Below are 26037 nucleotides of genomic sequence, written 5' to 3' on the forward strand. Positions count from 1 at the left end.
TGCAGAGAGGCAAACACGTTCACAGCAAGGAGAGGAAAATCCTGCTCCTTGGAGGCTGAAGTAGATTCACAGTCAGCCTCACCCTCAGCCACTCGCTGGTCATCACTCAGTGCACCAACAGCCCTTCTCCTTCCATCTGCCTCCCTCCTGGAAGGTGTCACCGCTTCTGAGCAAGGGATTCCGGAATGAGGATCAACTTCCTCAAACACCATCTTCAAAGGCCTTATTAGCACTTTACAGATATTAGTTTACAGACCCTTAACCTGGTTTATCTTCCACTGAGGAGGTAACTAACTTTCCTTATTATTTAAAAATGTGAAGATTAATCAAAACCACTCCATTCTCACTGTGACTATAATCACAATGACAATAACAAGCGTTGGTGAGGACATGGAGAAACTGGCATCCTTACACATGCTGGTGGGAACAGAATGAGGTGCAGCCACTTTGAATCACTGCCTGGCAGCTCCACAAAAGGGTAAAGAAAGTTGCCATATGACCCGAAACTCCATCATCCTAGAGCAATGAAAATATGTCCACATAAAACTTGTGCATAAATGTTCAAAGCAGCAGCACTAACTACCCATGGGGGGAAAAAAAAAGAGCATCCCAAATGTCCATCAGCTGATGAATGGATAAACAAAATGTGGTCTAGTCACGTAATAAATTATTGCTTGGCCATTTCTCGGCTTAAATATGGTTGGAGTGTGTCCTCCATGGGTTCATGTGTTGGAAACCTGATTCCTCAGTGTTTTGTAGCATTACAAGTGGGGCCTAGGGAGAGGTCATTAGGTCACTGGGCGCACCACCATAGAAGAGATTAACATAGTTCTCATGAGACCCCAGTCTGTCTCTGGCTCCCTGTCTTTATGTGCAATCTGTCCCCTAAGTGCTCCAGCCATGATGCCATCCATCATGATGTCACACAGCTAGGGGGTCCTCACAAGGGCCTGTGCCACATTGTTTGGACTTTTAGCCTCCAAAAGGGTGAACTAAATTTTCTTTATAAGTTATCCAGACTCAGGAATTTCATGATAGTAACAGCAAACAGGCAAATACAGGCCATAAGAAGAATAAATCATTGACACATGCTAGAACCAAAATGAACCTTGACAGTGTTCTGTTAAGAGAAAAAATACTAGACAAAAGGTTACACCTGTAATTCCAGCAGCTCGGAAGCCTGAGGCAGGAGGATTGCGAGTTCAAAACCAGCCTTAGCCAAAGCGAGGTACTAAGCAATTCAGCGAGACCTTGTCTCTAAATAAAATACAAAATAGGGATGGAGATGTGGCTCAGTGGTGGAGTATCCCCTGGTACCAAAAGAAAAAAAAAAGGGGGCTCCATATTTCCTGATTCTATCTATATGAAATGTCCAAAATAGACACATCTTAGAGACAGAGAGTAGATTAGTGGTTGCTAGGGGCTGGGGGACAGCAGAAAAGGGGGACAGCTGCTATTGAGTAAAGGGTTCATTTTGAAAATGAATATATTCTGGAATTAGTAGTGGTGATTGCACAAGTTTGTAACTATACCAAAAAACAGTAAAAGACAAAATACAAACTTAATAAAAACTAAAAGATTAGCACTCAGATATTGAGTGCTAATCAAACTCATCCTAGTTTGAATGGACTAACTAGTGTAGGAAGGTAGAGTGTGGCTAGAGGAAGTGCATCACTGGGGGTGTGCCCTGGAGGGTTCATCTTCCCTGTGGTCCCTTCTCCCCCCACCCCTCTGCTTCCCAGTAGCCAGGAGGTGAGCAATGTTCCTCCACCATGACCAGCCACCATGATTTTCTGCCTCACTTTGGGCTCACAGCAATAGAGGCAGCCCACCATTGATTAAGCCTCTGAAACCATGAGTCAAGACAAACTTCTTCTCTAAGTTATTCCTGTCAAGTATTTTTGACTCAGCAACCAAAAGCTGACGAATCCGACGTGGTGAGCCAGAGGGTCCCGATGGCCCCCTGCTCTCCTTCCCAATTACGAAGCACACGCTTCCCCTTTCCATCATGGAAGTCGAGGCCTCTCTCTAGAGGCCTCTCTTTGTGCCAGGAGCCCAGGCATGGCTGGTCAACGCAGTAGCAGCACAGTATCTATAAGTTCCCTCTTTGCCTCCTGCCAGAACATTGCAATGAGGTGTAAAGGCACTGGTATGATCTAGTGCCTCTTGGGCACAGCTCTCCAGTGAGCCCACTTCCTGGGATTGGCGTTTGGTGTCTGCCTGCTCTCATTACATTCCAATCTAGCCGGGGTGGGGGTGGTGGTGGTGGTGGTGGTGGTGGAAAGCTACCTCTTGGCCCCATCTTAACATTACAAGGTTTGTGCATAGAACTTTAATTGATAACAATAAAACTGCCTGCCCAGAACCCAACGCAGAGAGATTGGCAGACATCGGCAGGCAGATTTCCGAGCTGGAGAAGGGCCCTCATTTGAATTCTCATCTGCTGGAAACACAAGAATGAGCTGATAGTCTACCCCTTGATGAATTAGAAATCACTTACATGGTGGCCTTTGTGCTCAGTGAATGAGTCCTTGTTAAAAGGTTATTTCTGCCCTGGGCCAGCCTTTCACATTCGACTGGCGGCTACTGCAGATTTATTCATTCAGCAAATTTATTCTTGTAGTAGCACTCAAAATCAGCGCATGCTATTATACAGCACAGGCCCCATTTGTGAAATTATTCATAGACTTATTTAAAAATCCAAGCTTCCTCAGGACTGACAGTTCATTGGCTCGACTCTAAGGCAAGAGCACTTGCACACTCCCTGGCTCAGTGTCCTGAGCTTCCGCCTTACCTTTCCATGGCCACAGCTGCCCTTGGGAACATTTGGGTAGGTCTGGCTTTGCCTCCACTCATCTTGGACACCCTCAGACTCAGTGGGTTTAAAGAGCAGGATCTGGATGTAGGACTTCTACCGGAATGGCAGCATGCCCAAAGTTCCACAGGGAAGGGAGAAGAGGGCGAATTTTGGGGGGGACCCCAGAATGCTAAAACTCACACTAAGCATCCGTGTAGCCATCCCTCCCCGTCTCTCTCTTTCTCTCCCACCCTCTAATCCTCTCTTTCCTCTTTTCCCTCTCCCTTACTCTTTATTTTTCCATACTGTGCCTTCCAGTTACCAGGATGATTTTTTTTTTTTTTTAAAAAAGAGTTTCTGCTTCCTTAAAATGAGGCATTTGCTGAATCATTGGGCTAATTATCAGAGCCAGTCATTCTCAGTTCTAGGATCTGCCAGAGAACAGCCCCAGCTCCCTATCCCTGAAATCCTGAAGGACTGACCACACCAGGTCTGTAGGACAGCAGTGGCATTTAGTCCACTGGCATTTGGTCAGACTTTTGGGATTTTCATGGTCAGTCTTGGTTGTCAACATGTGACCCACCCGTTCCTTACACATCTCCTCCAGCACACAGGATGGTGGCTGCAGGCAGATTTCCCCTCCAGAAATCTGTCTCTCCTCGAGTTGCTCTGCAGGGGACCAGAGGGTTGACATTGACCACATATTTATTCATTTTTACCACAGGGTTTTATCTAAGCAAGGCTCCTAAATTGCCACAAGAGGATTTTTGTCTAGACAAGACTCCTAAATTGGCTTTGAAAAATTTAATCCTCTATTGATTGGTCTCATCTCCGGTAATCTATCTAGTCATTGAAGAGTGTTTGTTAATTTCGATTTTAATAAAAACACCAACCGAAACATTTATCTTCCTTTGTTAAATGGAAACAAAGCATAATCTAATTTTCAAAATACTATAAGCAGATAATCAAAATTCAACAACTGTGTGCCCTGACTCAACTGATTTCCACTTCAAACGCTCCTAATCCAACACTGACTTTGGCAATGAAGGACGATGTTCTGGAATGAGGAAGAGGCAATTTGCATGCCACATTTGCTCTACCAATTTACTAAATTAAGTGGCAAGATAATAAAGGAATGGCGTTTTGATGAGAACAGTCTAATTAAAAGTGAATCCGAGGATACAAGGCTTGAGTTCTATTACCGAGTGCATACCTCAAAGAATGTGAAGAAGGCCGACAAAGATATATTTGAAAAACACATTCATGTACCTTGGCATCTGGTACGTCCACGTCTTTCTTCCCCGAACACTATTCCTTCACCATTAATACTCATCAGTAATAATCATCACTTACACTGATGCAACTTTATCAGTAGTTGCAGCCAGTTCTGAGCTCATCTGGAACAATCTCAGATGCTTTTCATACATTCTAATCTGCATTTGAAAATACTGCAAGATGGGCAAGTTCTTGTCACTGCAAGTTCAGAAAGGTAAACACAGGTGATGGGCAGCAGGGCAGGGATCTGAGTCCAGGTCATTCCACTGCATCATTCTGCTGCCCAAACACATCACGCAAAGCACTGTGCCTGAAGAGCTTCCGTTTCCTCTATCAATAAATTCATTTGTCTGACATTGCCTATTCACCTGTTACTTTTGCCCCTGGGGTGACATCTTTGCAGGAGAGGAATACCAATAATTTTACAAGAATGATAGTTCTGCATATTACAGAGCTACTCATTTTGCTGACATACTTAGTAGAGGGTTTAGACATTTTAGGTTGAGAGAGGCCTAACATGCTCCCAGATTAAAAAAAAAAATGAAGATCCAACAGGTAGAATAACCTCTTTTAGCAGGGAAATGGTCTAACTGGTCCTGGATTAGAAGATGCAAAGAGGAAGCTGTGACTCATTGCTGAGAATGCAGACCTGGGTGAGTTCCACCATCAGGTAAGACAATTTTGTGCTCATTGTGGTGAGACCTGACATCTTGTGAGCTTGGGAAAGAGACAGAGCCCGCACCTTCTTCTCCAGTGGACTTGGCCATGGACTACTGTGCAGAGAACAGCAGGACATCTCTCCTGTTGGTTCTTATCACCCTCCTCTGCCCAGCCCTCCAAAAATGGAACTAGAGACCTGTCCAACCAGAGTGAAGCCTGAGACTCCAATGGTCATGAAAACTGAGCTGAGAGAAGAGTCTATTTATTTCCATAGATTTCAGTGATCAACTGCTGTACTTTAAAGGGTTCACAGTTATATACTCTCTGATCCTCAACAAAATCCATATGAAGGAGTCAAGGCAACATGACAGTTTCTTTATGGAGCTAGGACAGAGGCGAAGGCTTAAAAGGAGGGGCAGACAAGCTGCTACACAGCAGCAGGAACAAATGAGGGCTGGCTTCACCACAGACCGGGTGGCATTCTAGTCTTAGAAGATGAATGGAGGGTTTCCAGGTAGCAGGAGGAGGGAAGTGGAGGATCCAGCCCGACTTGGGAAGGGAAGCCGAGATGGAGGGATGGAGGGCAGGCAGGCAAAGGGAATGACGGGGTTCTCCGTTCTCCGGGAACTATACCCAGTCGTCCCCGAGTATCCGCATGGAACTGGCTCCAGGACTCCTCTCAGACGCCCAAATCCTTTGAGGCTCAAGCCCCTTATACAAAGTGGCCTGACATTTGCTTGAAATCTGTGAACATCCTTCTGGATACTTCAAGTCTTGTAACACTGAATGCAACATAGACGCTGGATAAATAGTCGTGACGTGGGGGTACTGTTCAGGAGAAAAGCTTATTTGTTGCTCACAGTTTAAGGGTCTCACTCGACAGACAGCTGACGCCATTGCTCTGGGCCCAAGGTGAGGCAGAATGTCATGGTGGAAGGCTGGGGAGCAGGGAAGCAGCTCAGGAAGCACAGAGCTCTGTTACCAGACTCAAAATAGAAGCCCCAAAGGCGCATCCCCAGTGACCTCTCTTCTCCAGCCACTTCCAGACTGCTTCCAGTTACCACCCATTTAATCCATCAGTGATTAGCTTAAGGCTCTCCCAGCCCGATCATTTCACCTCTAAACTCTTTTGCCTTTGTCTCACACATGAGTCTTTCTGGGGGATACCTTCTATATAAACCATAGTATACATATTCAGTATAAGCAATTTTTAGAAAAGATATATTTTGACGTATTGTTGGTCGAGCCACAGAAACATGGGCTGACAGTATTACTAAACTGCAGTCATGGCCATTCAGATTCGTACAAAACAACTCACTGGAAATTAGGCATTCTGAGGATAGTGATCTAATTTTGCAGTACAGAGGTTGTGCTAACCTTTCAAACTGCCTGAGGAGTCCATCTGGTAGTCTGGCCATCACTCTTCCTCCTTCCTGCCTGCTGAGGAAGTGGTTGACCAGGTAAAGTCCAACACGTTGGCTTGGCTCCAGACCCAGGGGTGGAGCCCTGGCCCTTCACTTCCCAGCCTTCAGGCAGGAGCTCCTTGAAGTCCACGAATGGAGCTACACATGATGGGAACCCTAGGATGGCATGTCCCCTCATTCACCTTGCTCCTGCCAGAAGGGACCCCAATGTAACCCATGGGGGATTTCTAAATTCTAAATGCAGGATAGTAGACCTACATTACTGGCTCTCTCTCTCTTCCAAGGAGACAGAGGAGACTTTATCTGGCTGGAAAAGTCTCCAGGTTGGATTGAGGAAAGAAGGACGGCCAAGATAGGCTGGGAGGAGCCAGGCCATACCCGGCCATACCCTTTGACTCCACTGGGCACTTTTCAGATCAGCACACTTTAAAAGGGGAAGGAAGGTAAAGTGAATAATTTTAAACAACAGGGATGATAAGAGAAGATATGAGAGGGTGGGACTTTCTGCTCTTGAATAAGCCTGTTGGCCTTGTTTTCTGCCACCAGGAGAGCTCCCTATCATTTGCAACACAGATCTATATTGATTGAGTTCCTCTTGATCCATCACCACCCCAGAAAAGTTGCAAGAATGAGAAAGTACAGTGAGGGTAAACCCAAACTTTGGGCCCAGAGCAGGGAAAGGGAAGCACTGATGTCCCTGGCCTGGCTGAACCTGCAGGCAGACAAATTTGAAGAGATATTTGTCTCTTTCCAGTGACTGCCCTTCCCTGGTTGAGGAAGAGAGTGAGAGAGAGAGAGAGAGAGAGAGAGAGAGAGAGAGAGAGATAAGTTTATATCAAGATGCTGCAAAATTCTTTATCAATTCCAAATAACACAGCAAGTTTAACATTTGGTCCTGCAAAATCATGCTGCTGACACGACTCAGCATCCTTGGGGTGATGGCCAAAAATAAAGCACTGGATAGAGGACCAAGCCACACCCCATCTAGGCAGGGATGTGAAGTTCCTTTTTTGTAGACGTCTATGTGGTAGTCTCTGGGGCCAAAAGCTGCCATTCCAGGCAGGATACAAACAACAGGCCCGCCCAGTGCTGCCTTGGGAAGGAAGACCCACTCATTTCCCATCTTTAATCCCCACCGGAGGAGTGCTTTGATCTGTCTGGGCTAGACGCTTTACATAAGGATGTTCTCAGCGAACCCTTGAAGTAAGGCTTCATAGCATATTTAATCCACTTGGCTCTACCCACCGGGAGACAAGAAATCCTAGTTGAGTTTGGTTCCAGAAGTTCATTCCTCCTCCATCTCAAAGCCCATCTCTGCCTTTGAGTGGAGGGTGGCCCTAGGCCAGGCTAATTGGGGTTTATCTTTTAGGCTTTGTCTTTAGATCCTAACAGTAATATTTGAATGATCAGCACCTGGCAGCCAGCCAGGGCTACTCCACCTTCTAGCCACAGTGACAGCCAATGGGCCATTTTGGTTTCACAGGGACCCTGATCTCACCTGCAGGCTGAAGGAACAAATGTTGCCCCCGGAGTGCCAACACACGTGATTCCCATCAGAATCTTATGTTCACCCTGACTTTGGAGCAACACAGTTCACCACAGCAAACCTGACATCTCTGACCCCACAGAGTCCAAAATACTCGTGCTGCCATTCACTAACTCTGATAAGGGGGGTATTTTGAGATCTGTCCTGACTCCCCCATAGAACTCTCTCTTAACTAGCCAATCAAACAGTGCTCTGTGACATCTCCTTCATCCCCAAGCTAGCAAAGAGCAAACCCTAGGGCTGAGGTTGCAAGCCTGGGAGGTTTGCAGCCAGTCACGCGAGGAGGAACAGCCGAATGGCAATGCCCCCAAACATCTGGGGCTGTGCTTCAAATTTCAAAGTGATTCTTCTGCTTGCACAACTTTACAATCTTGGCATTTGCCAAATGCTTATGTTTTGCTTAATCTGAAATTAGGCAAGGATTTCAGCTCTCAATATCACTAGAATGGTTTTTTTTTCCCCCCCTGCTTAAAGGGAGCATTTTTTGCACAGTGAAATTCAGCCTGCCTGCAGCTTCAGGAAACAGGAGAAGCAATCCCTATTAGCCTTCCTCCCCACCCGCTGTGGCCTCTGGGCAAATGCAGGTCCTCCCTTGCCTTTCCTGCAGTGCCAGTCAAGAAAGGTGGCAGAGTTGTCCAGGGCCCACAGTTGACTGTCAAGCCCAGTGAGCTGCCAACTAGCCACACACCTCTCTCCTCTTGCCTGAGACGCCAGGTAAGTGCCTTGGTGAGAAACCTAACCAGAGACAGATGGGCTAGTTTCTCATGCACCAGGAGGTTAGCCCTGGGACACCACGAGGGTGCTCACAAGCAGAGATTCATTCTGTGGGCTTTTTCTTCTCGAAAGGGAGGCATCCCTCTTACCTCACTGCACTACTGCGATACAAAAATGGAGGAAACTCATATTCATACATCTGTTGTCACTTAAACTTGGCTTCGTTCTCTTTTTCCAGAAACAGCCATTCACAGAAACCAAAGAGGACTCTGAGCATCCTATGCCTTAGATGAGCAGCTCGAGAGGCAAAGGCAGGGCCCATTATAGTTAGGGCCAGACCGAGGCCCTGCCCTGAGCTTGGGCCATATGCTGAAGCCACGCCTCAAGAAGCAGTTTCCTGGCTGAGTCCTAATAGTGGGAAGAAAGAGCCAGACCCTGGGGGCTCTCCTCCCCTGCCCCCTCTCTCCTCAAGTTCACTCCCCAGGGCGGGGTTGGCTCACAGACAGCTCCCTCCAGGACAGGTGGCACTATCAATGTGGTGACCCAGATGACCTTGGGCAAAACCAGACATCAACTCATAGGCTAGAAATGTTACACTAAGAACTGGGAGGTGAGCTGCAGCCCCTGAAGCCCCAACACCCCCCAAAAGGAGGACGAACACTTAACATCCAGGCCAAAACCTGCCCAGTAAAGTGTGCAGCTGCTTTATTCGTAAAGTGCCAAAAAGCAGAAGCAAACAAGATGTTTCTGGGAGGTAGACAACCAAGCTGTAGTCCATCCAGACAGTGGAGTGCTATTCAGTGGCAAATAGAAATGTATCACTGAGCCATGAAAAGACACAGGGACCCTTAAACATAGATTACTAAGTGAAGAAAGCCAAGTCTGGAAAGACTCCGTACTGTATCCAACTATATTATGTTCCAGGAAAGGCAACACTATAAAGACAGAAAGAAGACCAGAGGTTGCCAGGGGTTTAGGGAGGCAGGGAGGAACGGGCGGAGCACAGAGGATTTTTCAGGCAGTGAAACCCCTGTATGGTAGCACAGTGGTGGATGCACACCATCATGCATTTGTCAAAAACCACAGACCATACTGACCTGAAGAGTGACCTCTAGTGTCAACTGTGGACGGGGTGACAAGGACCTCTCCATGTAGGGTCATCAGTTGTAACAAATGGATCAACCACTCTGCAGGGATGTTGATAAGAGGGGAAGCTGTGAATGGGTGTGTGTATGGGGGGGGTGTGGTTCCAGGGCACAAGGGAAATCTCTACCCTCTGCTCAGTTTTTCTGAGAACTGAAAGCTGATCTAAAATATAAAATAGGGGCTGGGGAGTCGCTCAGTGATCGAGCATCTCCTAGCATAAAGCCCTGGGTTCCATCCCCAACACGGCAATAATAATGATAATAATAATAATAAAATTTTAAATGAAATCTATTGTAAAAAAACATCAGAGAGAATCTCTAAGGGACAAGTCTTCCTCATGTCATGGCTTTGTTGTTAAAGGCCTCTGAAAGGTAGTGACAATCACAGTGACATTGTACCTTTTGTTCACCTGCAGTCAATTCAAGGCGAGATCAGGGAGAAACACCACCCATACCAAGGCTCTCACCACTACGTGATGACCCCCTCCTTCTATCAGGCTTCCTGGCATCTCCCCAGCCCTGGATTGAGGCTCCTCATCACTGACAGCCCAGCCTGGGGCTGGGCAGACCTGCAGCAAGAGATGAAGAACAGGATGCTGAGGGAACTTACTCCAGGCTCAAGTTCAAAATTGCTCTGAGGACCCTCTCCAGCCCTACTGTTCCCCGCCGCCCCCAGAAGCTCCATGTTTTCCTCCTTGGGCTACATGTTGGAAAGATATCTTTCTAACCACATCAAATCTCTAAATACTAGAAATCTTTTCAATGCAGGTGAAAAACCAACACATTTGCAGGAAATCTCTCATGGCCAGGTCAAAGGACTTTCAAACACATTTTAAAAAGCTCTTGTATTCTTTTGTACAACATAGGGGCAAGGAACTGCTATGGCCATAGGTAATATTCTGGGAGCTGGTGGCTTCGGTACTTGGGCCTTGTCTTTGTGGGTAACAAGGAAGGGTCCTTTTGGGTGAGAAAGCTACATTCTGAACCTTCCACACTGAGGTAGTAAACCACACTCACCTGTCCACCTCCTAAATGTCATAAGAGCCAGACGCATTGCCTAAGAGCGCCAGGTGAGGAAGCCTCAACAGGACAGAGCTTGCCTCTTAACCAGCATCAGGTGAACCCAGCAGTCACCCACCCAGGCCTGTGCATCTTGTATGTTACAGACTAGTCCTGGTGTCTGTATGATAGGCACAACAGGCACACTGTTGTTACCTTGCTAATACCACACGCTGATTGTCATACTCTGGCTATTCATCTTAGAACATGTAGGCACATTCTATGGAGGTATGCTATGGTTTTCCTGAAACTTTCCTATGGAGACAGGGACAGAGATTTATCAGGCTCTGTGTTTCCCCAGCGTTGTAAGACTCCGGGGGAAGAGAGGCATTTGGTATGACTCCATTAACAGCCCAACACCAGGGCTGGATCCAGGGCCCCTAAGGTGACGGATATTTCCCACTGGAGACTGCCTTATTATGGACAGACACTGTGGGACTGTCCAACTTGACAACGGAGACCCCACAGAATAAGCACCAAACAGAACCTTTATCAGGAATGCTCAGCCCGTAAAAACTGCTGTCTTTTTACTCATTATTCTGGAGCAGTGCCATCCAATGGCACTTCTTGCACTGATGGAAATGTTCTCTATTTGTGTCCTTCAACCGGGGAGCCATCTGCCAAGTGTAGTTTGGGGCTACGTTTTGGGACAGCAAAGCTCTGGAATGAGTGCGGGGCTCTGAACCGAGGCTGTTAATGGAGAGTCACTGTCATGAGGAGGGGACTCTGAGCTTCCCGCTCCCTCCAGTGACCTCTCAGCTCAGTTCCTCGGACACAGACGGGGCCCTACTGACATGTTGTTTGCGTTTCCTATTTTTGAGAGAAATTCTATGCCAGTCATACTCCATATTAAAAACCAAAATGGCAGATAAATTTTCAGAGAAAGAAAGAAACTGGTGAAGATTATTCACTTTCAGAAAGACTCATCAAAGCTTTCATTAAGGAGCACGTTTGCTTTATGCATGTAAAGAAGGGCTAATTTGCAAATTTATACACAGCCTTAAAGACCATGGAAATGACAGACACATGCAAATTAAGATGGAGACATTATTTATGAAGTGGCAGGAATAATAAAAATGTAATTCATTAATGGTTTTATTCAGATGGTGGGAAAATGCATTCTTGCAGGGAGGTGAAGTTTGGGGAGGATTCACTTTTCCAGTGGGATCCTGGTCCCCACCTGTACCCCAGCACCCTGGCTGCAACACAGCATGGTTATTCTCACTCCTACAAGGCCCATGGGACTCACCCCTTCAAAATGTCATTCTCTGGAATCCAGAACCTTTGGGATAATTGAGGATTTATGAGTTTAAAATTTCAAGAAAAAGAAAACCCTTCTAAAATGTATTTCAAGCCCCTGCATTCTTAAACAGGCTGCATTAAATACACATGACCCAGTGTCATTCCTAACCACATGGCTTCCAACTCAGGGGCACCTACCCATGCTACACAGCACAGTGGCACCTCAACTCCGCCCACATTTAGGAAACTACTCAGGCCTGTTGCTTTCTGCTCCTGTGGTGTCCTCCAAATCCACACTATCCCAGGGCTCATGCACATCTTTCTCCCCTTTCTCTGTCCAGTTGTCCAGGGTCTTGGTACTCCTTCGGGCCCCTTTCCTCCCTTGCTCCAAAGCCTCTATCACGCCCTATGACACTAAGTCCTAATGCCTCATTTTATGGACAAAGGCCCACAGCACCTGTCCAAATCTCCCTCCATCGTTGCTCTTCAACCTCCAGTGCTCCAGCCCAACCCAGCTCACCCACTCTCTCTGCAAGTGCACCCAGAATGCCAAGCCCCTGGCTCTGCTCATGCTGCCACAACTGTGTGAAGCCACAAACCCCCATCTCTACAAATAAACTTGAAACATCTTCAGATCTTCAGGCAAATGCCACCACCCAGAGAAAGCCTTATGTTCTGTGAACCTAGAGAATCAGTCTTTCTCTCTCTCTCTCTCTCTCTCTCTCTCTCTCTCTCTCTCTCTCTGCAGCTCCCAGGAGACCTTCTCGCCTCTTCTCCATGCTCAGCTTGATGGGAAGTGAGCCTACTGCTGGCCAGTGCCCAGAACTTCCTCACAGCTGTGAGGCTGTGGGTAAGAATGAAACCTCTCTGGCCCTTAGCGATACTATGTCACATCGCCGCTGCAATGACTACCTGATAGGATGCCCAGAATACCTGAATGCATACCTGAATACATACCCAGGTGGGCTGAGTCTACCGTACGTGAATGCACACACATGAGCTGTGTGGGCTGGGCTCGTATCAGTGCCTCTTATGAGCACGTCTTACAATCTGACCCACAGTCCTCATCCCTGGTTGTGCATGGTGATCAACTGTTTTCACAACAAATGCAACAAGAAACACAGATGCCAAGTCCCTGTCCTTGAGTTCTATGTTCAGGAGGTTTGGGATAGGACCTGTGCATCATCAAGGAAAGGATGGATCCAGATGTCACGTCAAGATGGAGGGCATTGATACAAACAGGTTCCCTAACCCACTTCCAGGACACCCTGGCTCTTCCAAGCCCAACCCACTTACACTGATGAAGCCGACATTCACAGGAAAAATGTCACCAGCTAGGCAAACCTGGAGCACTGCCTGCCTCTGCAGCTGTGTGGCTTGTTTGTGGTTCCCTGTCTTCTGCCTCTTCCTAAGGCTGCAAGTTTGCCCACCTGTAACAGATGGGCCCTCTTCTTCTACTTCACTGCAGATAAAAGGACAATCCAAGAGCAGCTCTAGAAAAACGGTGCAGTGGCTCTTCAATGAGTTACACCTAATGTGACCCTGTGACCCAGCAATTCCACTCCTAAGTTTTGCACCCACAGAACTGAAAACAGGCAGGCAAACAAAGCCTCAGACATAAATGTTCAGTGCAGTTCATTCACCAGAGACCAAAGGTGGGAACAGCCCAAATGCCCATCAACAGATGCTTGGTAAACAGACGTGGCATGTCCATGCAGTGGAATATTCTTCAGCTAGGAAAAAGGAATGAAATTCTGATTTATGCCATAACACTGACGAACCTTGAAAAGACTAAGTGAAAGAAGCTAGACATAAAAGGCCCCATGTACTATGATTCCATTCATTAAAAAATGCCCATAATCACCAAAGCCATAGACAGAAAGGTGTCAGGAGCAGGAGAGAAGGACGAATAGGAAGGACTGCTCAGTGAGGACAGAATTTCCTTTTGGGGAGATGAAAATGTTCTAGAACTAGATAGCGTTGATGGTTGCTCAATGGGGTGAAGGGTTAATCACCACTGAATTAAAATTGGCTTAACAGGTGAATTCTATTTTCCGTATATTTTAAAATTAAAATAAAGGAACTCAGGAGTTAAATTTAATAGAATTATAAGGAAGAAGAGCATAGGGACCTTGTCCACCAGAAAGGAGGGCAGGATTTCAAGCCCAAGCTCTGGCTCGCTTTGTCCCTCAGGCCTTTGTGTTTTGGTTGCTAAATGGTGTGAGATTTTTATTCAACGTGGTCAGCTCTTGAGGTCTGAAATAAACAGAATAGGCTATTCTGGATAGGTGATGCAGTTTTGCACTGACGACACTGTAAGGAACTGTCAAAACGCACACACCACAGTTCCCCATCTACCACTAAGGGCTGGACTGGCCAGCGGTCTGCCCAAGTGGGTTCAGAATGTCCAGCAGCAGCCAACTTCATCCAGCCGGAAATTACCACCACACAGTGGCAATTCATAGAAAATACCAGCTCTAGGTTTGTGTGACTCTTTCCCATCCATGCAAGGCCATGCCGTGGGTAGAAGAAAATGAGAAAAAAGTTTCAAAGTTATAATTAAAAATAAGAATGATAAATGAAAGGCACAAGACATCATTTTAGTAAATTTCACTGATGGAGCCATATGATCAGCCTTGATGTGACCTGTCACTTGAAATTAGTGCTCTTTTCAGAGTGAAGCCAGACACGGAAAAACAAAGCAACCACTCGGGTATATCAATCAGGGAAGTATTTCTACAGACTTGATCTTTAATCAAGTGCTCAGACATCCTTCGGTTCAGTCATCAGGGACCACTGCTTTTAGAAAGTGACTGAGCCAAAATAAAAATGCACCTGTCCCAAACTTCAGTATAGAGCACAAAGTGTCATGCTTTCCCACAAAATCACCCCTTTCCCAACTTCTAGCAAGTGCTCCTGTAATGACACTAGAGGACCATTTTCAATGTCATGTACTCCAACACAGATTTAAGAATTACATCGATTGACTATATAGAAGTTCAATTTGTGAAAAGGTACTTATGTATATTCAATTTCCAAGTGCACATCTCCCAGCAGTAGAAACTAAATGTGGACATTAGTTGAAGAACCGTACAACGGGCACAGATATTTTTCTATTTCAAGTCTCTCTGAGAGTAAAAATAAAGAACTTCTGTTGATTCTGTAGAGAATTGAGGAATAGACATTAGAAGTCTCTCATTTACAAACTAAACTGTAGCACCATAATCACACGCACCCTAAATTATGTCACCTAAGCCATAGGCACCAAACACCAAACAACTGAGCAATGAACTCCCCAATCACTCGATCACAATGAGCCAAGCATCGGGTGGCATGGGACTTAGTCACCACACACACGCAGCGATCTGTGTGCATAGAGTGGACAGTCTATCAAACAGCTCTGTGATGTTTAAATTTCTTCCTGGATGTCTCCCAATGCAGTCACCAAACGAGAAGAAATGTGATCCTGCCATTCCAGGTTGGATGTGTCTTAAATAATGGGCTAGGCTCTAGGGGCTTTTAAGTTGACTGACTGTTACCTGCCCTGAAGTCTTTCCGCGTACGTCCATTACAGTCAGTCAGTCATAGCACGCGGCTTCCTTCTTGAAGAACAAATACCATGGGCCACTGTACAAAGTCAGAGAAACAGCAGCCGCAGGGACAGATCAAAGCTGCATGGACAGAGGAGGCTGCCCTCTCTCTCAGGCGCAGGAGCAGAGGCGCCTGCCACCATGTGAGCAGCCTGCTTGCGAGAGCAGCAGCAGCGGGCTGGAGGAAGCAGCCCTGGGAAGCTTCCAGGAGGACTCTATTCCCAGACAACACTGCCAGGTGCTGCAGGAGCACAGGTTTGAGGACAGGCACATGTAGCAGTCAGAACATCTGCACCACTGACACTTCCAGGGCAGGCACTTTGCTGACTCTGAATCTCTCTGAAAGCTGGTCTGCCCCAGTCATTTTAATGGAGATGGCAGAGGGTGGTCCTCCTCTGTGAGCAATATGTCAAGGGTATGGTATCTGCTTCTTGCTGGTGTTGGGCAGAACACCCATAGCATGAGGTGGGGCAAGAGCAACATTCCTAACACATCTCACTGAGAAGAAGTGAACTCTTCAGATGGAGGCAAGCCAACCCCAAAGTCACGCTGAATGTAGCAATGGCTGGCTCTACTATGCCCAGGGAATGTTGTCTGAATGAACAAGGAATAGACAGCTGGAGGAACAATACCAAGAGCTATGCTCAGAGGAGCACCAGACTCACAGAAGGGCTCTGAGTAGCTTTCTTTCTTTTCTGTAGCCTAACAAGTCACAATGAGGGCTCCTGAGCAGCCCCAGCCTCTGAGAACACCTCCAGCAAGTTTCATGGCTTCTCAAGGGGCAGCTAAGAGCCCTGCCTAACAATCTGCACCCTCTCCAGTTGCATCTCCCCCGCAGAATTGGGAATCCACTGGTTTTGAGCAGACCCTGTATACAGATGGGGCCCACTGTTGCAGGGCCCAATTAAGCAGATGCCCTCATTTAGACATTCAGCTCAGATCCACTTCAAAACAGGAATAGCCAAGGAGGGCCGTACAAGGTACCTTTGGACACTCTGAGGCAACTTAGGGCATCAGCCTTTTATTCTTGCTGTTGCCAGCCTCATTCTGGCCCCCAGTGGCTCACAGGCCACCTGCAAAAGCTTCCTCACTGCTTTCCTTGTCTTGTCGCTAGTACTGGGCACAGAAATGCCATCTAGACGTGATACACCAGGGGTCTCCACCCTAAGTACATAATCTCAACCTCCGATGCAACACATCTGCTTGCATAAGATCCCCACGACACAGTTGCAAGAACATAATACAGGAGCTGGCAATCTGGTGTGTGTCCCTCTGCCACCCTCAACTTAAGCCAAAAGCCCCTAAGAGGATGCCAGCACACTCGGCCACAGGGGAAGGAAATGCAGGCAGAGCAGGCGCAGGCCGGGCTCCAGCCCCAGGCTGCTGCCAAGGCACATTCAGCTCTGCAGATCTTTTCTGTGCCAGGTCTGGGGAAGGGCCACAGACAAGGAGTGGGTGTGTGTGTGTGTGTGTGGCCCTGGCTGCCCTGCTGAACTGGAGTGACCACACGTCCTGGTGTGCCTGGACAGTCACCATCTGGAGCTCTTGGACTGGGGTACACGTTCACTCTCAATATCCTAGACTCCTAACTAGCATCAGCCAGTGTCCCACAGGGTCCCCAGAAGTGGGTAGAACATCAGGAGCCCCTCAGGCTGGAGTTGGAGCTGTGAGGTCTTCAAGACCCCTTCCCAGCCCCCAGGTAACCTTGACACTGTTCTGGAAAAAATTACTTTATTCCTAGGGAGTCCTAACAGTGCCAAGAAGCTGACCAAGGCTCTTTAAGCCCAAAAGGACCCTTGTCTGGCAGCCATCAGAAATTAAAAAAAAAAAAAATAGACAGAAAACTATTTCTCTCCTTTAAAAAGGGAACGGATGAATGGATGTGTAGATGGGAAAAGATTTCGAACCTGAACATTTTATAGAAATAAAACTTTCTATTTTTTCTAACCAAAATACAATGAGGTCTTTTCAGAAATTTGTGTTCAACTGATAGAACACGGAAGGGATGGGCTGAAAACCTCTTAATACAACTCTGTTCAGCAGTCCCTGTGAGTGGAGTTTACCTTTTTGTTTTCCTCCTTTCTTCTGAATGACAATGATTGCTCATTTTGCTGGTTTTGATTTCAGCAAAGCAAGGTGCTCATTGTTTGGAGTTTGCTTTGGAGTGCTTTCTTTTCGATAGTAAGATGGTACCGTGGGCATAAATGTGTACAATTACTACGTGTGACTTCTATTTTCTTGGTTTCTACCTGCAAGGTTCAGGAAAGGTCCTCAAAGAGGAGGGGAAGGTAGAGTCTGTCTGCTGGTCCTCTCCGTCCACAGTCCTCACTCCTGTCCACACCATCCCCAGCTGGCCTGGTCCAAACCATGCTCCCAGCTCCTGGACACCTCCTTTCCTCCTCTCCATTGCAGCCCAGATCCCACCTCTTTTCCAGGACTTTGTTCTGGGGTGTTGGGGACTCCTCCTCTGCTCCCTGCAGGGCCTCCTCTAACCACACCCACAGAGCCCTGCTAGGGCTTGGGAAGCTGGTGCACCTGGGCCCAGAGAGCCCTGAATTTCCAAATATAGCCCAGCAGGTATCCTCTTTCTTTGACAATTACACCCCCATTTTTTTTTTAATATCTCGAGCATTTCAGGCAGAAAACCTTGGGATTTGTATGTTTCAATGTGAGATCTCTATTTCTGTGGTCCCTAAATAATGAAAGCCCCTTTGGCTTCCAAATGTGCATGGCCTGAGGGGAAGAGGCGGGCAAGCAAGGCAGCTGCCCTGTTAGAGGCAGTCAGCTGAGGAGGCGCCTCCTCTTCTCTGGAGACTTTGGAAGGAGCCTCCTGCAAAATGCTCCCCCTTTGTGGACAAGGGGTACAGGTTGTAGTTGGATAGCAAAAAATCACTTCCAATGGTCTATGGCACAGTCAGGTAACTATGATTGATAGCAACTAATTGAATGTTTCAAAGTTGGCTGGTTTGAAAAAGAGGATTTCATGTTCTCCACACAAATTCTACGTATGTCTGAGGTGATACATTTAGCAATTACCTTGATCTGATCACTACACACTATATTCATGCATTGAGATGTCACACTATATCCCATAAATGTGTACAATTACTATGTGTCACTTAAAAATAAAAATATATTTTAAAAATGGTCTCACTTTGGTATGAATCACCGAGCTTCTGAGGAACTCAACAGGCTACAAGTAGCCGAAGATCGGATACAGAAAAACCTTATAACCCTGGGAGTCAATCCAGAAAATCAGAGTACCCCCAATGTATCCTTAGCTCCTTCCTAAGAGATGAACATTACCAAAATAGTCAAAAGCATCTTAGAAGGCAATTTCACTGAGTGGACCCAGATAACATTAGATGGATCACGCTGAGCCCAAAGCCTGGGACAGACACACGGAACCGGATAGCTTGACAAACCAGGTAATGAGATGCTGATTGGGCAGCTGTGATGGAAACCAGCCTGTTGGTTCTTCGCCCTGATTCTTCTTCTCAACGGTGTCACACTGTGACATTTCCTCTGGCCACCTACAGTTTCACAGCTCCTCTTGGGGGTGGGGTGGGAATGAGCACCTGTGGTGACCTCTACCTGGCTCAGTTAACCCTCAACTCCCAGATTAGGGTCGCAAGCTATTAAGCACTCATACTGAGACTGAGAAGCTGAATGTTTAAATTTAGCAAGTTTTACTTCGCTTAATTCAAGCCTGAATTGCTCTAAGGAATCTGAACTCAAAAGGCCCAGGGCAGTGCTAATGGGGGGGTGAGAAGTTAACAGATGTTCCAAAACTCAAGCCAGCTCCGCTCACCCCTGAGGTCAACAGAGAGAGGACTCAGGACGCAGGTCCGAGAGGGAAGCTGGAGAACCCATAGCTGACAACGTGGGGCAGTATGACCTTAAAGAAGAAGGTGAGCCTGCCATTGTGACAATCTGGAGGAAGCTGCAGGAAGGGCACTCTGCTAGTGAGATAAGTCAGACCCACAAGCAGATCTCACTTCTGTGTGGATTTAAGCCAAAGTCACAGAAATTTGTGTGGAGAGTAGAATGGTGATTCCCAGGGGTTGGGGTGGGAGAAATGGGTGGTGCTAGGTCCTAGTCAAGGGGTACCAAGGTGAGTTTTGCAAGGTAAGTAAGTCTGGGGGCTCTATTGTATGGCAATGGGAGTCCAACTGATAATACTGCACTGTATACTTAAAATTGCCAGGAGGTTAGATCTTAACTGTTCTTACTTTTAAAAGCTAATAATAATAATAATAATGATAATAATAGGAGGAGGGGAAACTTGGGAGGTGAAGAATGTGTTTATGGCCTGGATGGTAGTGATGGTTTCTCTCGGTGCATACTTATTACCAAAGGAATAGAGACATATCCTTTAAATATGTACAGATTTGTATATGTCAATCAAACATCCTAAGGTGGTTTTAAAAAGAAAACAAACCCACAGAAACCAAATGCGGGTCAGAGGTCCCTGGGCCTGCCGCTCAGTTCTGCGCCTCCCTGTCCCTCACCAGTCTGAATGACAGCACTATCTGGCCACTCCTGTGACACTGGATAGGTTGCTTTCCTTGAAGCTAATCACCAAACTTTACTGGATCCCAGACTGTAGGTCCGGAAATGTTTTCATATTTAAAAAGTTTCATCATTCTTAGCATTCCACAGTAGACACAAACTCTACACAAAGATCATCTTAGATTAAAAAGGCGTCTGAACCCGGACAAAGTCCTGCTCTAAATCGGAGCACTCCTCACCCTCGATCTAACTGAACATGTATTCTGTCTTCATGCTGCTGGAGACGGGCCCTTTCCTGCACACGGTGTCCCAAGCTCACTCAGAAGCACACGGAGAGAGGCCTTTCATCCAAGGCTTTGAACTACCCTGTCAAAGCCTGGAGAATCTCTCTCCAAGTTCCCCGGTTGCAGTGGAGTTAAAAAATTCAGGAGATCACATAATTTGGTTTCCAATTCAGGTTGGAGATCACTAGCATGTTCCCTCCTACTCCAGCTTGCTCCTTTTAACTTATTTCAGCCCCTGAGGGGCAGGTGAAATCGGGTGTCTGAAGAGGGAATCCAAGAGCGCTGTGATGTCTCATCTCATCTCCGGGAATCACTTCCTGCAGGCCAGGCTCTGAGGAAACCACAGAGGCCCCACACCTTCCTGGGCCAGCCACAGCCACTGGCCAGACTGGCCCATGTATAAACCACTGGGCAGCAGAGAAATTAACTGCTGTCAACAAGCACACAGCAGATTCCCTGCCTGTTCTCCAAGCTCCCGGGGTGCCACAGAGCATCATCGAAGCCACAAAGAGCTCCCTAAGAGGATGCCACCTGACGGGAGGCATTTGGAGGGTCCCTGTTACTTTGGCTCTGGGCTCTGAAGCAGGGCAGGTGGCCCTGGGTGTGCAGCGATGACTCTGCTTCCTCTCGGTCAACTCCACCCCAGTGTCCCACCCTGCTACCCTCCCATCAGCCTCCATCCTAGTGAGGACAGTGGAGGGATCGGCCAGGCTGCCAGCCACCCACATGCACAGGAGCAGGTGTGAAAAATGTTGGCTGTTTTGAGCCACTGAGACTTCAATGCCCTGCCCCACACCCCTACCCTATCCTGATATTTTTATGGATTATAAAAGTCACCAAAAAAATGACTGAATTTGGAGACGTCGGACATGAGCAGCCACCTGAAAACATCACACGCTACAAACTGCAAGTTTCCCTGGGCAGGTTCCCTGAGTGCCAAGCCAGCTCTGCAGATCTGCGTTCAAGGGGAGGTCTAAGATAATAAGCCTCTCTACTGCCTTCCTGCCATCAGATCAAACACTAAGCCTCTGTACCGCTTCCTGTGTAGGAAGAGAGGAGAAAAAGCAGGCAGGATTCTGCAGACATTAAAAACTCCAGAAAAGGCACCCTCAGTGCTGCATCAGTGTGGCTTCCTAAGGAGAAGAGAGTCAAGCAATCAAAGGACTGAGAACAGCCCAGAGCAGGGAAGAGGTGAGGGAGAGGCTGAGGGAAAGACGACACGGAAGGCTTATGGGGACACCTTCCCTGGGAGAACAAGCAGGGTGCAAGAATAGCTTATACATGCATCTGCATCCAGGACTACTGATAAGCCACTCTTCTAAAAAACTACCGTTCATGGACTCAATGGAGTTTCTGGGTCTAGCAGCAGCGTGGTCTGGGTTGGCCTGCGGCAGGGAGGGCACTCTGCGTCCTCAGAGGAGAAGGGAAGGTAGGGCCCAGAGGGCATGCTGCTGGAGGCCGCTGGTTTGCCTGCTCGGAATACACAGCATCCTAACAAGCCCTCTGCTTTGCTCTGTGGCACCGAGCTATCCCCAAGTGGCTTATCCTTGCACACATGTGACCCCAAGGCAGAAAGGGGTCCCCTGGCCTCCAGGAGAGGAATGCAGACATGTGGGAGAATTGCACCAACTCACACACACACGTGCATGAACAGACACACACACAAAGCACCCATAACACACACTACATATACATACAGACCACACACACACACATGTGCACACACATCCACAGACACATAGACCCACACCACACACACACACAAGCATACACATACAGTATATACCACACACTATACAGACACACACACACACACTACACGGACACTATCCCCACCACATAAACATACATACCAACTACTACACAGTCACATACCATACTCACATTCACACCCACCCACCATGTGCATGGGTGCATGTGTGCAGCATACCTGGCAGGTGTGGCCTCGTGGGAAGGTATGACAGTCCTGGTGTAAGCAGCCTGGCTTCTGCATACAGCCACAAATGACCCAACGTGATCCCCTGCCATCAGTCCATGTGGAGAAACCGAGGCAAATCCCTCAGAGCATGTGCTGTCTTTGGACACGTGTAGGACTACAGGAAGCCAGCTGGCATTCTCAGGGTACCGAAAGAGCAGTCATCACTGAATGGAAGGTGACTGTGCCGGGCACTTCAGGCACAACCTTATTGAATTCTCTGAAGTAGACAGGCCCTGCCCTTTACAGACGAAGAAGTGGAGACTTCCACAGGGTTAGTAAGGTGCCAGCTTCCCAAAGCCAATAGGCAGGGGGTACAGCCAGCCACATTCCAATGCCTGCACTTAACCACAGCCCAGCTGCACCCAAGGCAGGCACAAGGCCTCAAAAAAAAAAAAAAAAAAGTTTTTCTGATTTAGCAGGAGCCCTGGAAGATAAGGACTGTGTGCTCACAGGTGACAACACGCAAGCCTGGGACAGGAGCTGCGGGCAACCCACCAGGGCAGGGCACTCTGGCCTGTAGACTCTGAAGACTGTGCACAGTTGGAAGCCACAGAGGGTGGGGAGGAAGAGGAGGAAGGCAGGTGGAACGATACTCACTCCTTGCCCCCAGCTCTCCCCTGTGGAAAGGGTGTCTGGCATCTCTGGAGCCTGGATTTGTGTGTTCTTTCTCCGGAGCTAGTGGGACAAATTCAGATTCCATCTCTAAGCTTACGCTTCAGAGTCACTGTTCTCCCCATCCCCACCTGGGCAGGGACCGCACATGCGGGGCCATGGCCAACATGTCCACTGCTCCTCTTCTTGCCGCACGGAAGAGCTGCCCACCCCACAGCGTGCCAGCTTCTATTCATGTGCTCAGCAGCCACGAGTTAGGACCTCCGGGTTTCTGAGTTCCAGAAGAAAGGGCAAGATAAATAAATAGAACAAATCCTTTCCTGCTTAAAGCTTCATCATTTGATCCTTTGCTTAGAGATGGCTCTGCACATCCTACTTGTCATTCAGTAGTTCTGAATTTTCATTTCGGGCTTTAATTGAATGTTCAGCCTGGCTGTACATGCTGGGTTCTGTAAGCATTTTAATCAATAAATAAATTAGCCTGCACCGTGGCCACATCCTCCATCTGGTGCTGACAGCAGAACAGAGAGTGAAAAGAAAGGCTTTGCTTGAGGATTCGCTCTCTCTCTCTCTCTCTCTCTCTCTCTCTCTCTCTCTCTCTTTAAAATCCCCCTGATTATTTAGAATATTCCAGACAGAACCGGCTTTTTAGATTCATCAAGTACTGGGCAAAAGAGGTGTTTTGTAATTCAAGGTTTCCCATGAGCTTCTGTGAAGGAAATTCAGGAAAAAGGAAAGGAAAGGTCAGCACGGGATGATTCTAGGACCTTCCCCTGGGCAAACCGTCACCTGCCCCCTGGAGACCCAAGGTCAAGGTCCTGGGAAGCACATGATGGTGCTTCAGAAGGCCCCCAGGGCTCAGCAGACTCCCCTTTAAGGACAAGCACTTGAGTGTGTGTTGGGGACCTTTAGGTGCCAAGCACTGTTGCAGTAGTGACCCAAACAGGGAAACGTCCCTGTCCATGTGGGTTTCACATTTCAGTCAGAAGTAGACAACAAAATGTACGGATAATACCCAGAAGGCCAAATGGTGAGAAGGGAAGAGGAAGGATCTGGGGGGAGCAGGGGAGGCCCTGGGAGAAGATGGCCTGCAGGATAGAGGGGAGCAACTGGTGGGGGGCGAGGCGGCATGAGCAAATGTCCTGAGGTGGCACTAGCCTGGTAAGTGGCCAGAAAGGCAGGGGCCGGTGTGGGGGGAGCAGGAAAATGGGGCAGGCACGTTGGGACAGAAGTGACCAGAGAATCACTGACCAGGGGACACTGGTGCATGATCTGACTTGTCTTTCAACAGGATCACTCTGCCCACCTGTGAGAGAGACGGAGGTGAAAGGGCAGAAGGAGAGAGTCAAGGCCCAGCTCCGTTATCAAGGAAGAGATGGCGGTGGCTAACAGAGCAGGGGTGGGGGAGCTGTCACATCGAGGACAGTTTGGGGGCAAGCTGAGCGGGGACACTACGGAGATGCCAATGGGCTAGAATGTGTCCATAGTCACGGACCATGTGATGGCCTGGCCTGGGAGGACAGAGTCCAGGAGCCTGTGACCTAGGGCCTCTGGCTGGCCTTCCTGCTCTTCCTCCTGGACCTGGCTGGGGGCCCTGACCTGAACGGAGGATACTGACCTGGGTGGAGGACCCCGACCTGGGAGAGGGAACCTGACCTGGGAGGAGCCTCCTCCGAGGTGGCTGCTGGGACTCTGCTCTCCTGGGTGCGGAATCTCTCCTCCTCCCGCGCCCCCCTCCAGTGGGCTGGCTTTCCACTGGCTAGCCGAGCCCCATCCAAGAGGGCCGGGGAGGTCCGCCTTGGCTGTGACTTACTGCATTTGTGTCGATGGCCACAACAGTGATCATAGCATCAATGCCATCGGAAAGGGGCAAGTGGGCCACCAGCTCCTCGGGATGCAGGTCTTGGTGGCATCTCCCAGCCACCTCCATGCAGAGGCCCTGCCTTCCTGCCCCTCTTCCTTCTCACAGTGGCTTGGTGCTCCCTTCCTCGTCACCTCTCCCACCTGGACCAGAAGCCCTGATCTGAATCACCCCATCACCCATTCAACTCGGGGACAGCCACCAGCCCCGCATGCAGCAGGTGCTCAGGCAGTGCGTGTTACACAAATGAACTAGGAAAACAGGTGAATGGTTGTCTCCCAGGGCATCTCCCAGGGCGAGCTCCCAGCACCCTAGCCTAATCCTACGGGCTATCTGTAGGATAGTGGTGGTGACCAGGGGACCCATCCTGAGCCCCAGGCAGCAGTTCTGCTGGCGTTGAATGGCATTTGGGCCATCGCACCTGTTCCCACAAGCCCTCGGCAGGTCCTAGACCACAGGCGTCCTCACCCCTCTGCTCACCCCACAGGACACTTCTGCCAGAACCTAGCCCACAACCCCAGCCTCCCTGCAGCTGTTCACTGCTGTCCACACCCCCAGACCAAAAAGACCACCTCTCCCTGGGGGCTCCCTGGACGAAGGCCGTGGCCCAGCGTCTGCGTCACTGGTCGGCAGACTTCACACCAACTGTGAGGTGCTTGGACTGCAGAGGGAGAGGGCCAAGAAGCAGGTCAGTAACAAAATAGCCAAAATATGGGACGAGATGATATAGAAAAATGAGCAGGTCACTGTGAAGGTGAGAGCCTGGTGGCACAGAGGGCAGGGAAAGTCTCTAAGAAGGTACGTTCAAGACTGGAAGTACAGGGGGGAACTGGGAACAGGAAGGCCCGCAGGCAGAATGCTCAGTGTGTGCAAAGGCCCTGAGGTGGGAACAACATTCCCACTTCAGTGCCCAGGCAATCCAGCTAAACTGAGGCTACACTACGATGAGAAGGGAAGAGGAGCAAGTGGGGACAGTGCAGGGCGTGGTCCATCTCCCCAGTCAGTGGGAAGCCACTGGAAGTTACGCAGAGGCTGACTCCCTCTCTGATGAAGTCCTCTAAAGGGTCATTCTGCTCAAAGTAGAAACCAGGAGATGGGAAGAGGTCAGGGGGAAGATCCTGACATGGGCAGGGGGAAATAGTGAGGGAGGGAACGGCCAACAGAATTCACTGAGTCACTGCAGGTGACTCATGAGCACACCCAGGTGGCTGCAGGCTAGCTGTCAGCTGTCAGCCATGTGGCCAGGATCAGGTCCCATTGTGGCCCCCCACGTGGGCGCATGCTGTGGAGCTCACCAGTCCTGCACCTTCACTAGAACGGCAAAGATGTCAGGGTCCA

At 48.5% G+C, this 26037-nt stretch overlaps 1 protein-coding gene and 1 long non-coding RNA gene across 2 annotated transcripts in view; one reads left to right on the forward strand and one right to left on the reverse strand.

Moving 5' to 3' along the window:
• Sh3rf3 (SH3 domain containing ring finger 3) overlaps nt 1-26037 on the reverse strand; it is a 338666-nt gene that overhangs the window by 157559 nt on the left and 155070 nt on the right. The window lies entirely within an intron of this gene.
• On the forward strand, nt 18287-25991 carry LOC125618810. The gene is made up of 3 exons (XR_007350177.1): nt 18287-19363; nt 24808-24962; nt 25187-25991. It is a non-coding gene; the product is annotated as an uncharacterized LOC125618810 (long non-coding RNA).

Source organism: Marmota marmota, unplaced genomic scaffold, assembly GCF_001458135.2.
Source record: "Marmota marmota marmota unplaced genomic scaffold, marMar, whole genome shotgun sequence".
NCBI classification, from domain to species: Eukaryota; Metazoa; Chordata; class Mammalia; order Rodentia; family Sciuridae; genus Marmota; species Marmota marmota.